At 33.8% G+C, this 13,051-nt stretch overlaps 1 protein-coding gene and 1 long non-coding RNA gene across 2 annotated transcripts in view; both read right to left on the reverse strand.

Annotated features, from left to right (window-relative positions):
* Window positions 1-9,294, reverse strand: part of LOC143150669 (uncharacterized) — a 70,126-nt gene extending 60,832 nt beyond the window's left edge. The window contains exon 1 of the long non-coding RNA XR_012993128.1: window positions 9,182-9,294. This is a non-coding gene — a long non-coding RNA (uncharacterized LOC143150669). The remainder of the gene's footprint in view (window positions 1-9,181) is intronic.
* The window catches only part of LOC143149887 (1-phosphatidylinositol 4,5-bisphosphate phosphodiesterase epsilon-1), a 577,853-nt gene that overhangs the window by 188,152 nt on the left and 376,650 nt on the right, over window positions 1-13,051 (reverse strand). The gene's annotated exons all lie outside the window — the stretch shown is intronic.

Genomic DNA, 13,051 nt, shown 5'->3' on the forward strand with positions numbered 1-13,051 from the left:
TGTATTTTATATTCTTTTTTTATGGAATTAAATTTTATTTACTTATGTAATTTTATGATGCTTGAGAATATCTGAATACAATATTTATTATCAACATTTACTGCTTTTTATTTTCAATATTGATACCTTTTTTAAAAATAAAAAACAAATATTGGTAAATTACAGACAAACCGGTATTGATTGAAAATTTTATTGAATTACCGATAATTGAAAAATTCAATAAATTTTCGATCCCTAGTACGAGAGTTTTTCAAGTATTTTATTCGACCAGAGGTACTTCTTAAATAATCTATATTTAATGAGATAAAAATTCGTTAAATCAAGATCAATGAAAAAATTTAATTTTTAATTGGTTAAATTACTTGTAACAAAAATGCTTTATCTGTAAATTTCAAGCATAGAAATTCATTCTTTTTTAGAGGAAGGAGAGTGCTTTCAACATGTTTAAAAACCTCTGGCAATTATGTAAACTGTATACACAATATTATATAACTGTATCTTTATTATGTGTCTACATTCTGATAAAACGATGCCGAAATTGTTCATTTTTGTCATGCATTACCAAAAAAGATCAATCCATAGAACATATGGTACCTTTTCGTGCTTATCTATGGCCTAACGTAAGTCAAACAAGGGCAGATGTTTGTCAGCGAATATGATATAAATCGATAGACAAAGATAAAAATAGTACTCAAGTTTTCGTATCGTAAGAAAAACTCTTCTACACGAAAAGTAAAAGTTATGGTGATTATATAAATAATCTTATACAATTATATGTATTTAATTTCATCACTAAGATACAAAATGATTTTTGAACAAAGAAAACAATTTTTAACATTTTATTGTGTATTATTAGTAGACGCAAATTAATCTTTGAAAGTAAATATCACTGAAAAAAAGCACGTTCAAAAATAATTATCCATTTAGATTGACACCTTCGACACGGCATATATATATTATGAAAATATAATATTTCTTTAAGAAAATAAAGTTGACTTTCACTTCCTCTCTAATAACCTCGACCATAAAGAAATTATTATCATCATAGTATGTTCCCATTGAAGTCAAATTGCTCTTATAACTAATATTTCTTCCTATTATTGAAAATAATAGTATAACGAGATGGTCTATTTCTAATTTAACACTCGATACAAGCAAACAAGTCACTGATATTATAACAATCGAAACACGCTTCTATCTCTGATAGAATAAATTTTTCGGTTGTTTAATTGTTATTAAACGTTTCTGATCGTATCTTTTTGATTATCTTCGGTACAAAAAATCGAAATAATCTATAATAAAAAGAGTAGGTATATTCCTTTTTGTTACATACATATCTTTAATGAACCTGTTTAACAACGATATGGTTCGTCACAATCAATTCAAAGAGTATAAAAAAATAGTCTTTACTACTTTGTAGGTAACCGCTTCAAAAAAGCAAAGAAAAGTTGTAATATCAAATATTGCTCGCATAATCAATACCACAGAGAGCTGCAAATTTAGCATGGAATTTAATAACTAAAATTCATTTCTGCGCAATATACCTGTACACGTACTGAATTGAATTTCTCATTCATTTATCATTCATTAAACATGTACAAACACATTCAATCTTGTTTGCAATATTGACATGAACGTCCAAAAAACAGATCAAAGGATATTTCTTTTTACGTACTTCTTTTCGCGTAATTTTAATTTACGTTCTAATAAGCATGGATTCCGCTGAATCATTTCATTAATTATTTCCATATCTTCGAAATCATGAAAAAGTTGTTCATTAATAAAAAGTGATTGTTAAAAATTATTTTTCGATTGCAATTCGTAGAAACGTCGTATAATCAAAAATGTTAACGATTAAATGCAGATATTGCATTAGTGCACAACTCTTCGATTAATTTTAATATCGATGAAAACGCAGAAAAAACGTTTTATTTCGTTGTTCTGTATATTGATAATATAGATTTCTACAAAAAGGGGAGAATTTTGTAGGACATGTTGCTCCATCTATTTGAAAATAATGGTATTCAACGAGGGGGAAGTAGTAAATCGATACTGAACGCACCCGATATTTCATTGCGAATGGTAAAAGTGAATAACAAATATATAAAATTATATAAAAACAGAATGCCCGTTTAAACCTAGTTTTACAATATTTGAAAGATGTTCAAAATTTTGGAACTACAAAATATTTTCATTTTAACACTCTTCATAAGTATTTAATATATTGTATTATTACTGTTTGAAGATTGGCTACGAATTAGATAATAAAAATTGTTCACAATGTATAGAGTGTTCTTCATATTTCTTTATAAATTAAAACACAGTAAAAAGATCGAGGATAATTTTGTTAACCGTTTACCGGACAAAAGTACCGACATAAAACTATTTCTGATACAGCATGTTCTTTTCTTAGAGTATAGATGTCTATTTTCATGGTCCTGTTTTTTTAGGCATTATTATCAACGTTAATGTTTTTAAAATATTAAATATTACACAAAAGTACCTCCGTTACTTATAGATGTATGGAACAACTGTTCGAAAGAACAAACACAGTAAAAAGAACTAAATTTTCCACAAAGTTATTTCTTCGAAATTTTAAGAAATGTTTTTATAAAGAATCATATACATAATGCTACCATTTAATTCTGATTGTGAGATCATACATTTAAATGATTTTATATGTACATATAGTATACGTATACCTACATATTAAACACATTGCACTAACCATAAGATAAATACAAATATAACAGTTCCTTTTTTTGCATCATCTTAATCAAATTCTTCCTAACCGCTGACTACAAACTTTCTAGATAGCTATGTACCAAGTAATTAATGAGAATTAATGAAAGTAATTCATGATAATTAATGAAAGTAATTAATGATAATTAAATAAAAATATTAATGAAAACGAAAATTGAGAAATAGAATTTGACGTAACAAGAGTCCTTATTTAGTATTATTATAGTCACACTTATAAATGATCGAAAACCTTAAAACTGGTTAAATAACACAAAATGGTTTGTCTTCACACGGATTTCAATAAAGATTGCATCGTGTGTGCATAACTTGTACTGTTGTGCGTACCCAAAGACTACTCCATCAACGATAAATTAATGGCGTTGAAGAGGTTTTGAAGCAATGAATTGTGAACGAAAATGGACCGGATTAAAATATAACTTTAACTGTGTTTTATGTATTTTACAAGGTCTTATCGTGATCGTGATGGTACCAAATTGTCTCAGGATCTCTTGTGCGATTCTATAGGTATAATACAAAGTTACATTAAGCTCTCTTGTACGATCTCTTGTGCGATCGTGCTGTTACAAAATTGTATAAGGCTCTGATCTCACTCGAACGGATACGCCGTGACGAAGACTTGCTTAGGGTGGAGTCATAATTTGGTTTTTGTAAATTGGGTTATCATTGGTCTCGACTTCACCCTGTCCTTTGCCGAAGGCGTTACCTTTGTCGCCAAGAAAAGGGCAAGTGAAGTCGATAGCCTGGGAAAATTCAACATGGTGGGTGTCCGGTGCTGATTTAGAGACTCATAAATTAAACTACGGTCCCGATCGCAGTGCTTGGATATTGTTACCCTTAAACCCATGCTCGAAAATTATTTATAAGACGCTGCAATTTGACATCGATCTGGTTATTCTCCAAGATTGCATACTCCATTGAGGAGGGGACACAAAATAATTTGCAATGATTATTTTTATTAAGTAATAATTTAAAGTAATTTTTTTTTTGGCTTTGACAAATGAATAAGTGATTATTAGCCGTTAAAAATAAAATTGTATAGGCTTTGTTAAAGTAAGGTTAGTAACTAGAAACTATTTAAAATTTCGATAATGATACTGCATACATAATTGTGCTTTTTGAACTAAATTATTATGCACTCCTTGTGCATATGTCATTTATATTTTTCAATTCTTCGAAACAATGTTTGCTTTTTGTCGGAGCGAAGCAAGGTAATAATTACTCTAGAGCAACTTAATGAAAGGTGCTTTCAAATTTCGCTCCGCTTCACGGCGAGAAATTAATTTCGAGTGAATTTTAAAATAAATCAGTCAAGTTTAAATAATTTACTCTACTGTAAACGTTTGAAACAACAGAGGTTTGATCGATACAAAGGTTGTTGGTCGAGTCTTGGCTTTGCGAGGATCAACGTACAGTACGCTTGGTAAATGGCAGCTCTAACCACTATGTTATAGATCGTCTCTCAGAAACGTGGAGGATAAAGAATACACATAAGATAACACGGAGAATTGCGTGACAAATGAAGGTGATATAGTATCAGATGACTCTTGTGTTTGCACATGGCACATCGCTATTATTATTTGTGTTTCGTTCACTCACAGTGCGTGTAGGTATGACAAAACATTTCCCGCATACACAAACAACGGGTCACGTAGGTACACGGAGTGTCAAATATATAAAAACATAATAAAGTATAATTAATTATTTATATTTCCGTGCTCGCATAATTTTATTCCAACTCTTCTTAAAAAATACAGTGCGATTGAGTGCATTAATTAGATGTTTTTCATTTTAAAAACTAAATCATCAGAAATAAATCTGAATATTCTGTAAATATATTGTGAGATAAAAGTGTCCCATAATTAAACAAATTTGGAAGTTATTTAAGTGATTAACAGAATGAAAAATTTTTCTTAGAAAAGTTTTCTTCTCTCAGAAAAGTTTTTCCTGCATGTACAATGACCGTCATTCTAAATCGTGTGCACTGTCAACGCGATGAAATTTCAAAAAAAGAGAAGAAGAATGAAATCTAAAAACAAACATTATTTAATGGAAATTTGATCGCTGAATTTTCTATTTACAAGCCATGCAATACGTCACTTCTCCGTGGCAACTTCTAAGACTAGACACGTAACTTTAATAAATTATATATTTCAAATTATGAAGGAACTATGCCTAATATTTTGCACATATTAGAAATATGTATTTTATCATTCGACGAGAGATTGTTAAATCAAAGTGGTACAGTTTGGGGTTCTCCTGTCGTGAGTATATCTTGCTCCACATTCCACGCAATTTCACTGTACTGTCAATGAAAAGAGGACAATTTTTCTAAGTAAAGTATTACAGACATGTACTCGAGGTACGTCAAATAATTCTAGATTCGTCATTAAGGGAAAGTATAATCTGCACGACAGGATTCTACATTGATTGAGAACTAAATTGTTATGCTTTCTACTTGACAGTTGTGCAATTAACTTTACTTACTATTATGTTCACAGGTCACATAAATGACTTCTACAAAAGATTCTGTCGATTACTGACAACAGAGCCATTTGATAAAGATGAATGATAATTCAATTTTCAAAAATATTAATCCCTGAAGCCTCAATCGAAATACGTTCTAATCAATATTAATAATCATAATAGCGAAATGAAATGCGTTTAACCGAACGTGTGGTCCGCAAAGCTCCTATTGATCCTATAAAATGTTCCTTTAATGAATAATTAAAATTGTGTCACTTTATCAATGCTTGGTGTGGTTAATTGAAATAGCTCTAATTTAATTCTTTATGCTCTCTACAATGAACTACTAGCTTTGGTATTTCAATCTGGCAAAATCCAACAATTTTGAAGACGAAAATATTCGGAGTATCTTTGTTTACATTGTTTCATCTTCATCTCTAGCTCTGAATTTTGAAAATTATAACTTAATATTCATTACAGTATTATAATCCTGTCCAGATGCTACATTTAGTTTGTCTACAATTTCTTGTATAAGAAAGATAGTCTACCAGACAGGAAATGTTAAATAATACAGAGAAAAATTTTCTCGAAAGTTAATACAAGTGTATTGCAAGCAATTTCTTCACTTTAATTTAATTTGTAATGATTTACAATCGAACATCCGTCAATTTATACCGTCATGCTGCAAAATTCAAATTTCAGATACACATGTCATATGTGTCGATTTAGTAAAATATCAAATAACTTGACAAGGAATTATAAATGACATCGATTTCTATTCCTGACGTGCATCCACGATAATTTAAAGTTAAGCAGAGTTTCTAATAATGTAGTGTACATAAATTTCAATAACGTAAAGTCGTCGCTCTGAGAAATTCATTTTAGAATAAACACGAAACGTTGTTACTCAAAGTTGTAATTATACTTGTAGAGTAACGAACATCTAACAATGACTGGATATAAAAATTGTACGCGTTCATACTGAAAAATTAATGCTTTTAAAAATTTTTCTGTTTAAAATTTGAAAAGAATCTGAATGCAAGAATATTGTAAAATTACACGTTTAAACGTTTTGATTGAAAAGTCCAAACGTATTCTTAAATATAGAATATGAAATAAGTGTGAATGTGTAAAAGTAATGAAAGAACGTAAAATTTCCCACTATTTCTCTAATTTGTATCAACCATTGCAAGGAAGGTGGTGAAGTAAATGTTTATTACGCACCGTTAAACTTTCACGTATTCGAGTATGTCACTGAGTTAGAGGAATGCTATCTAGCATATCGAATGCACCGTTCCACGCTTCCTCTCACACGCGTTCACAATGTTACAACGGTGAAAAAAGAAGAAAAAAAAGAAAAAATAATAGAAGAATAACAAAATATCCATCAGGAATTAATTAAGAATAATGAAATGTTGTACAGAACGCACTGATGCGTCAAATCGCGAAACGAGTTTCCCTGAAATTTTTCCCAAAGCACGAAGCGCTACTTCTTGAACGGAATCAGATAAGAAGTTCAAGTTCCATAACTTGTAATCCTGTTCCCTTGACTTTCGTCGATAAATCATCGTATTAGAAAGTTTAATTACAGTGGAGTACTAATTTCTTGCTTAAGTTGACAAGTATTACGAAACAGGTACATAAACGTGACTGAAAGTAATTTTATCGGTAGGCTTTAATAAACCTTAAAACCATACATCATGCAACGAGTACATGATAAAATTGTTAATGTTGTCAAACGTGACGCTGTGAACAAGACTCTATTATTAACAGTGTTATGTCTATGATTTTGATTAATTGAGATACCGCGTGTACCACTCATATCTCATTATCTTTCGGTTTGCTTCGCACCGAGCGTCTAGTGGAGCTGTACAGTTATGGAAAATGTGTAGAAAGAAGTGAAGGAAAATACAGCGGTGAGAAGTGTAACGGTAGGTAGAACTGTGAAACATATACCTGATTCATTATTCTAAATTCGGAATTAATTATGCAAATATAATCTCTCCAATGAAATACCAAATTATAGAAGGTTACTACCAGAAGCATTAAACCCGGACCACTATTCAGAGATTTTGAATATATTAGGACGTAATATGCAAATTAATGTTTGGTTGATACATTAAGGTACATCGAAATCCACAGGACTCTGTTGTAATTGTCATTTTTTCTTTTCGTACGCGAGTCGAAGAAATACTTTTCATTTCCGTAATAATAACTGCAATATGTTGTTATTGAAATAAAAGTACATATGTTCTGCTATTCCATGTTTAAGGAAATTACACAATAAATACCAAATGAGTATAAAATTATAGAAGATACCAAAGTGTGTTTGTTCAATGTTTTGTAGTTTTTTAAAGTTTTAGAATAAAGAGTAAAAATTTGGTATTACAACTCTTAAAACGTAATTTGTAAGGACGATAATATATTTTTCAATTTTTTTCTTAATATAATAAATTTTCGAAAACACCGTTTGGTATTAAATTGAATACTTTTTGGAATAACGGTTGAAATTTTGATATATTGTAGCGATATTTCAACCTATTTCAAAGGATTTTAAACATTTGAAAACTTGTCGACTTCACAACTATTTGAAGAATTGTACTAAATTTTCTTCGATAAAAATTATAACTGTTGAACCATCCATTGAAAGAAAATTAATTTTTAATTGCTCATATCGAAGGTAGAAGACTACAAAATAAAAAGTTATTGCAATTGGAATAAAATCTTCTTGAACTGCTTTCTTCCAATTATTTTAAACAGATGCGATTCCTTATTGATAAACACGAATTAAAAAATGTGAAAAGTGAGTATATAGTACGTACTTCTATTTGTTTCGCTGAAAAATTTTTAATAATAACAATACTTTAAAATTAATATGGTTATTTGCGCGACATTATGTTATAATAAGAAAAATTTATTAACAGAGGTATAATAGTACTCTTCGAACGGCTGTAAAGACAAAAATTCCCAATATTTTGAAAGATCTTTGTATATATATTTTAAAATATTGCAACTACAATGCATATTCAAATTTCTGTAGCGAAGGAAAACAATTGGCTATAAAAATGAATTGCAACACCATAATAACAGTAGCTGTGAAGAAAGAGATCGAAAAATAGCTCGAAATGGTAAATTGAAATGAAAAAATCAAGAGCCACGGTATTAAAGAAATTAATACCTATGAACCAAGGTCCATAGAAACTGAGCACTCTTATCGCATAAGACCTGAACGTTAGTTATGCCAAACGATAAGATCGCATGCTCGAAGTAAACATGAACTAGGAAAATCTGAAATAGGCCGGCTCGGTGTAATAACCCATTTCTTTACAGTAGGAAAAAATAATTTCTCGTAGTTTTCCAATTACGCGTTAAGACGCCGAAGGAATGTTCGCAAACGAAGTAACGGAGCACAACCAAGCAAGGAAGTGCTGCAAGAAAAGTAACATTTTTTTCTTCAAATAAAATGAACACCTACGCGTTTCATTAGAAACTCTGGAATCTTTATGCAACTCGTTCTACTTTGAAGACGTTGGCACCGACGAAAATTTGTTGCTGTTACAACGTTTTGGCAAATCGTGGTACACTTCGAAACTTGGAATTAATCTTCATTATCTGTCTGCTTATCGCACTGTCTCGGTAACCGTACTCGTTCGAGTAGAACTACTCGTTTGTGGTGCGGTTTGGTCACGTTTGATATAATTTCGGAGAAGCATCGTATCAATTCGATAAGGCTGAAAGATGTAAGCGGAAGGAGTAACGGAGCATCGAAGAGGCAAGCAGGAAAGGAAGGACGGTAGAGGGGGCACCGATGCGGTTCCCGTGTTCCACGGGCATCAGCCGAAGACAGAGGCAGCACTCGCGTGCCCTGCTCCTCAGTCGCCGATCCTTTTTGTATCGTCTCGGCTGTACAGTACCGGTTAGACTGTCACGCAGTCGTGAAGTGCTGTGAACTTACCTCGAGGACTTTAAACTGCTCGTTTTTCTGCAATCGACACGCAACTGGTTTCGAGTTTCATCGTCGGTACCTCCTCCGGTCATGTTCACGTGAGTCTTCTTCGCGAACCGAAGGAAGCCTCGTCTCGCTCCTAATTAATCTTCAACCAATGACCCAGGTAAGGCAATATCCTGAACACTCGATTGCTCTCCATGTATTTGAAATTTGCGTTACGATATTACGAATATCGTTCGTTACACGAACTCGATCGTTTCGACGACGTAGGAATTTTCCAATGTTAACTTTGAACGGATCGAATTTTCGATAAGTCTTGGTAAAAATTCAACCAAGCGTTTGTACATCGAGTGTTTCGCAAACACTGTACGAAATACATACGTACCTTTCGAGAGAAAATAACCGATTCGTATCGTACGTGCAACAGGTTAAAACAGTGGAACAATATCGGTGTATCGTACCATTTGTCTCGGAGATTCGTGAAATGCAAATTTCAAAGTGACACCGATCGAACGCTAACTGCGCATCGTTTCTCCGTAAATAGTAGCGGATATGTAAAAATAAACAATCGAATCGTTCGAACAGTTACAGAGATGGTCAACAGACTGACACGTGATCTGTTTAAAATAATGCGAGTTCTATCGCGTTACGCATACACCGAGCTTCCTACTGATGAATTATACACGAGGCTCGATCAATCTCTGCACTTTTCGTGCATTTCGTTCCGATGTACAACAATTAAGTCACTCTGTGGCGCAACGTGAAGAATGTGTCCCAGAATTTATCCGTTTTCTCTAAAATTCGTTGCATCGCTGATTTTCGCGTTTGAAACGTTCGGGTCGGTTGTTGTGGTCGTTTAAATGTTACAGCGTGGAAATTGCTTTACGAAAAACATTCTACACGCTAGGCAACGTTTTAACTCGCGAACACGTCAATTACAGCCGAACTACAAGGATTCGTGCAATTGCACGTGCCACGAAGCGTGAAGTATGAAAATATCTCGAAGACTTTTGTCCCGTTGCTTTCGGTATCAACCGGTGAAATTTCCTCGAATATTTGAAGCTTCCGATAGGTGTCAGAGAGATACAACGTGTCTCACGATGCGTCGAATACACGGCTACAATTCGAGGATAACTTTTCATGGGCAGATTTATCTTTTCCATAGCGGATATGTCGAATCATTTTCTTTCGAACTGAACCCAGAACTGACTTTCGCGTGATATTTCTTCGAGCGTGTACGATAAAACGCCCTGCGCGTAAACACAGTATAGTACGAGAGCCTGTAAATAATGATCAAAATTCAGTGATTAAGAATTGTATCAAATACACCGTGTTATCGCGAGTTGACATTGCAAAGTAAACTTGGAGTACGCTCGTAAGTAGTCACGTACGTCTGTACTTGAACTCTCGCGCGAACGAAAGGTCAAGAACAAATTTTGCAGGCCACGCTCGAAGCAAATATCCCAGCGATTCAGGGAAAGGTGGAAAGGCTGGGCAACGTGCTATATAGGGTGCTCCCAATACCCACGTGTGTTACAGAAATGGCAACAACCAATAGAACCAGTTATAAATCGCCCCGGCACGTTAACTCGAGACTTCGTGGATCGCGAGAGCACCTTTTCGAGCACCACACCCAGAAACTCGTTCGTTTCTCGATTGTGCCTGGCTCGTTTAGTCCTCGGTCATTGTATCCTTGTGAAAATTAACGTTTTGTTTACAATATTTCCAGAACCTTGGTGTATCGGACCTGACTACGACGACGTAACGAGAAACGTGTTTAGATTTAAAATATTATTCTCTCGTTTGACGTTTATCAAATATTTAATTTTAAAACGAATCTCACGAGAAAATTTCACGCAATCTCAATCCCTGTACCTGGTCTGTATTCTTTCGTTCGACGATAAGAAACATCGAATGACAAAAACTTGACACGAATGCTCCCCGATTATTTTCCGGTTCAATTTACTTCCTTGCTGTGCAATTTTATTACTCGCCATTAGCTTTTCGAGATTAACATTGTTACGTAGGCTCACGCAGAGATACCGTTAAGCACATGCACACGTATGCCCACTAACAACGCTAATAAAATGGTCATTACGCGGCAGCGGTTCAAGCTACGTTTCGATCGCTGAAAGCAAAATGTAAAGTGTTGTAAAATTTAAATGGTAAGCGTCACGTGTTCGAAATCAGAGAATTCGACTCGTGCGAACTTCACGTTCCGTGATTCCCTATGACGTAAGCGATAATATCGCAAGAAACGAAGAGTCATTTAGACGGTACGATGACCACTAGATCTCGTGTCACGGTGAGAATGTAACTGCTCATCGCTGATTACACGAAACCTATTGCAGGAAGGAAGTGCGCGCGACACACGCTTATTAGCTGCAAGGAAATTATTACATAAGAGAAAGTTCGAAGTAGTGCCACTCGATCTATCGTGCGATTTCGACCAGTCTTGACCATTAAAAAGATCCTTTCTTTTCCGCTCGTTTTACTTTCGCTCGGTACAACTGGAACGAAATTTTGAGAGAAACTTTTATCGCGCTTGTTACGTAAGCAATTGTTCGCAGAAATCCTACCAGGTAAATACAAACAACGGATCTCGATGGTTTCCATAAACGTTTCGACGATCTCTCGTTCGATAATCGTCTGTTTCGAAGGTTGAGTCGTTCGTTCGCGCGTCATAGTGGTTGAAATTCGTCGAAATATTTTCATCGGTGACTTCACAACTTTCCACCACGTAACAAACGAAGGAAGAACACGATGAATTCGATATAATGCAACGTTACATCCTATTACGTTAATTTTTGTTTCACGCGCTCCGTTGCATTCAGGAAGTGCATTTCCACTTCCTCCACAATTGATACCAGCATCTAAATTAACCAGATTTTTGCGCCATTTGCAAAATATATTATGATTTCAAAGTGTGACGTAAACTCGCACCAACGACGGACGCATAAAACGAAACAAATTGAGATACTTGCACGCAATTGCAATTGAATTGTAAATAAAGTGAAGTTGAAATTTAAGGAATTATCGAAGATCGTAGTGTAAATAATACTTGCGGGTATCATCGTCGATGTACGCGAATTCAAAGAAATTACGACTTCGTTTCAGTAATTTTTTCACCGAATTCGTCGGTATCGTCAAAAGAAAGGAACTAAGACTAAATCTTGTCGTTTCGTAACAGAAAAGACACTTTCCCAGTAGAATTTCCTTTCCAAGCAGATTTCTTTTCTCTAATTGTCGTTAATTACAGTCGCATTCGAACAATTAACTAGCAAGGAAGAAAGTACATTTCCTTAGAATTCAATTCAATGTCTCTCATTTCGTAAGACAAAGGAAAAACTGTATGTTTGGGCAACACAGTGTTAAACTGTATCAATTTTCGTGCAAACTGTAATCTCTACAGCGCGAAGCTTTGAGAATATATATTACAAATAATGGAAGTATTGTAAAACGATTCGAATGTAATAATTTCAATGATTGCGATATTTCCAAAGTGAAAGTTATCGAACAACCTATTTTACTTGAATCGTAGAAAACATTGATTAGACTGTTCTTTGGTTAAAGTTCTTGCAATACGATTTCTTATGCGGTCTCTACTTATAGACAATCGAACCAATTAAATAGAAGAAAGCGGATAATGTCGTGCTTCGATTTGTTTATCGGTCGATTCACACGATCGTGACGAATATTAGAACGGCGATACTTTCACCGATTCTTGTTATCATTGTTTTTACCTTCTTCGTTACGGTACGTTTCCCATTTCTCGAGACGTCTTAAATTTTTTCCGATCCTTTATGGCTTCTGACGGAAATTATTTCAGAAAGTAACGCGAAATATTGTATAAACGAATGAACAACAAGAAAGTGA

Source organism: Ptiloglossa arizonensis, chromosome 8 (genome assembly GCF_051014685.1).
Source record: "Ptiloglossa arizonensis isolate GNS036 chromosome 8, iyPtiAriz1_principal, whole genome shotgun sequence".
Taxonomy (NCBI): Eukaryota; Metazoa; Arthropoda; class Insecta; order Hymenoptera; family Colletidae; genus Ptiloglossa; species Ptiloglossa arizonensis.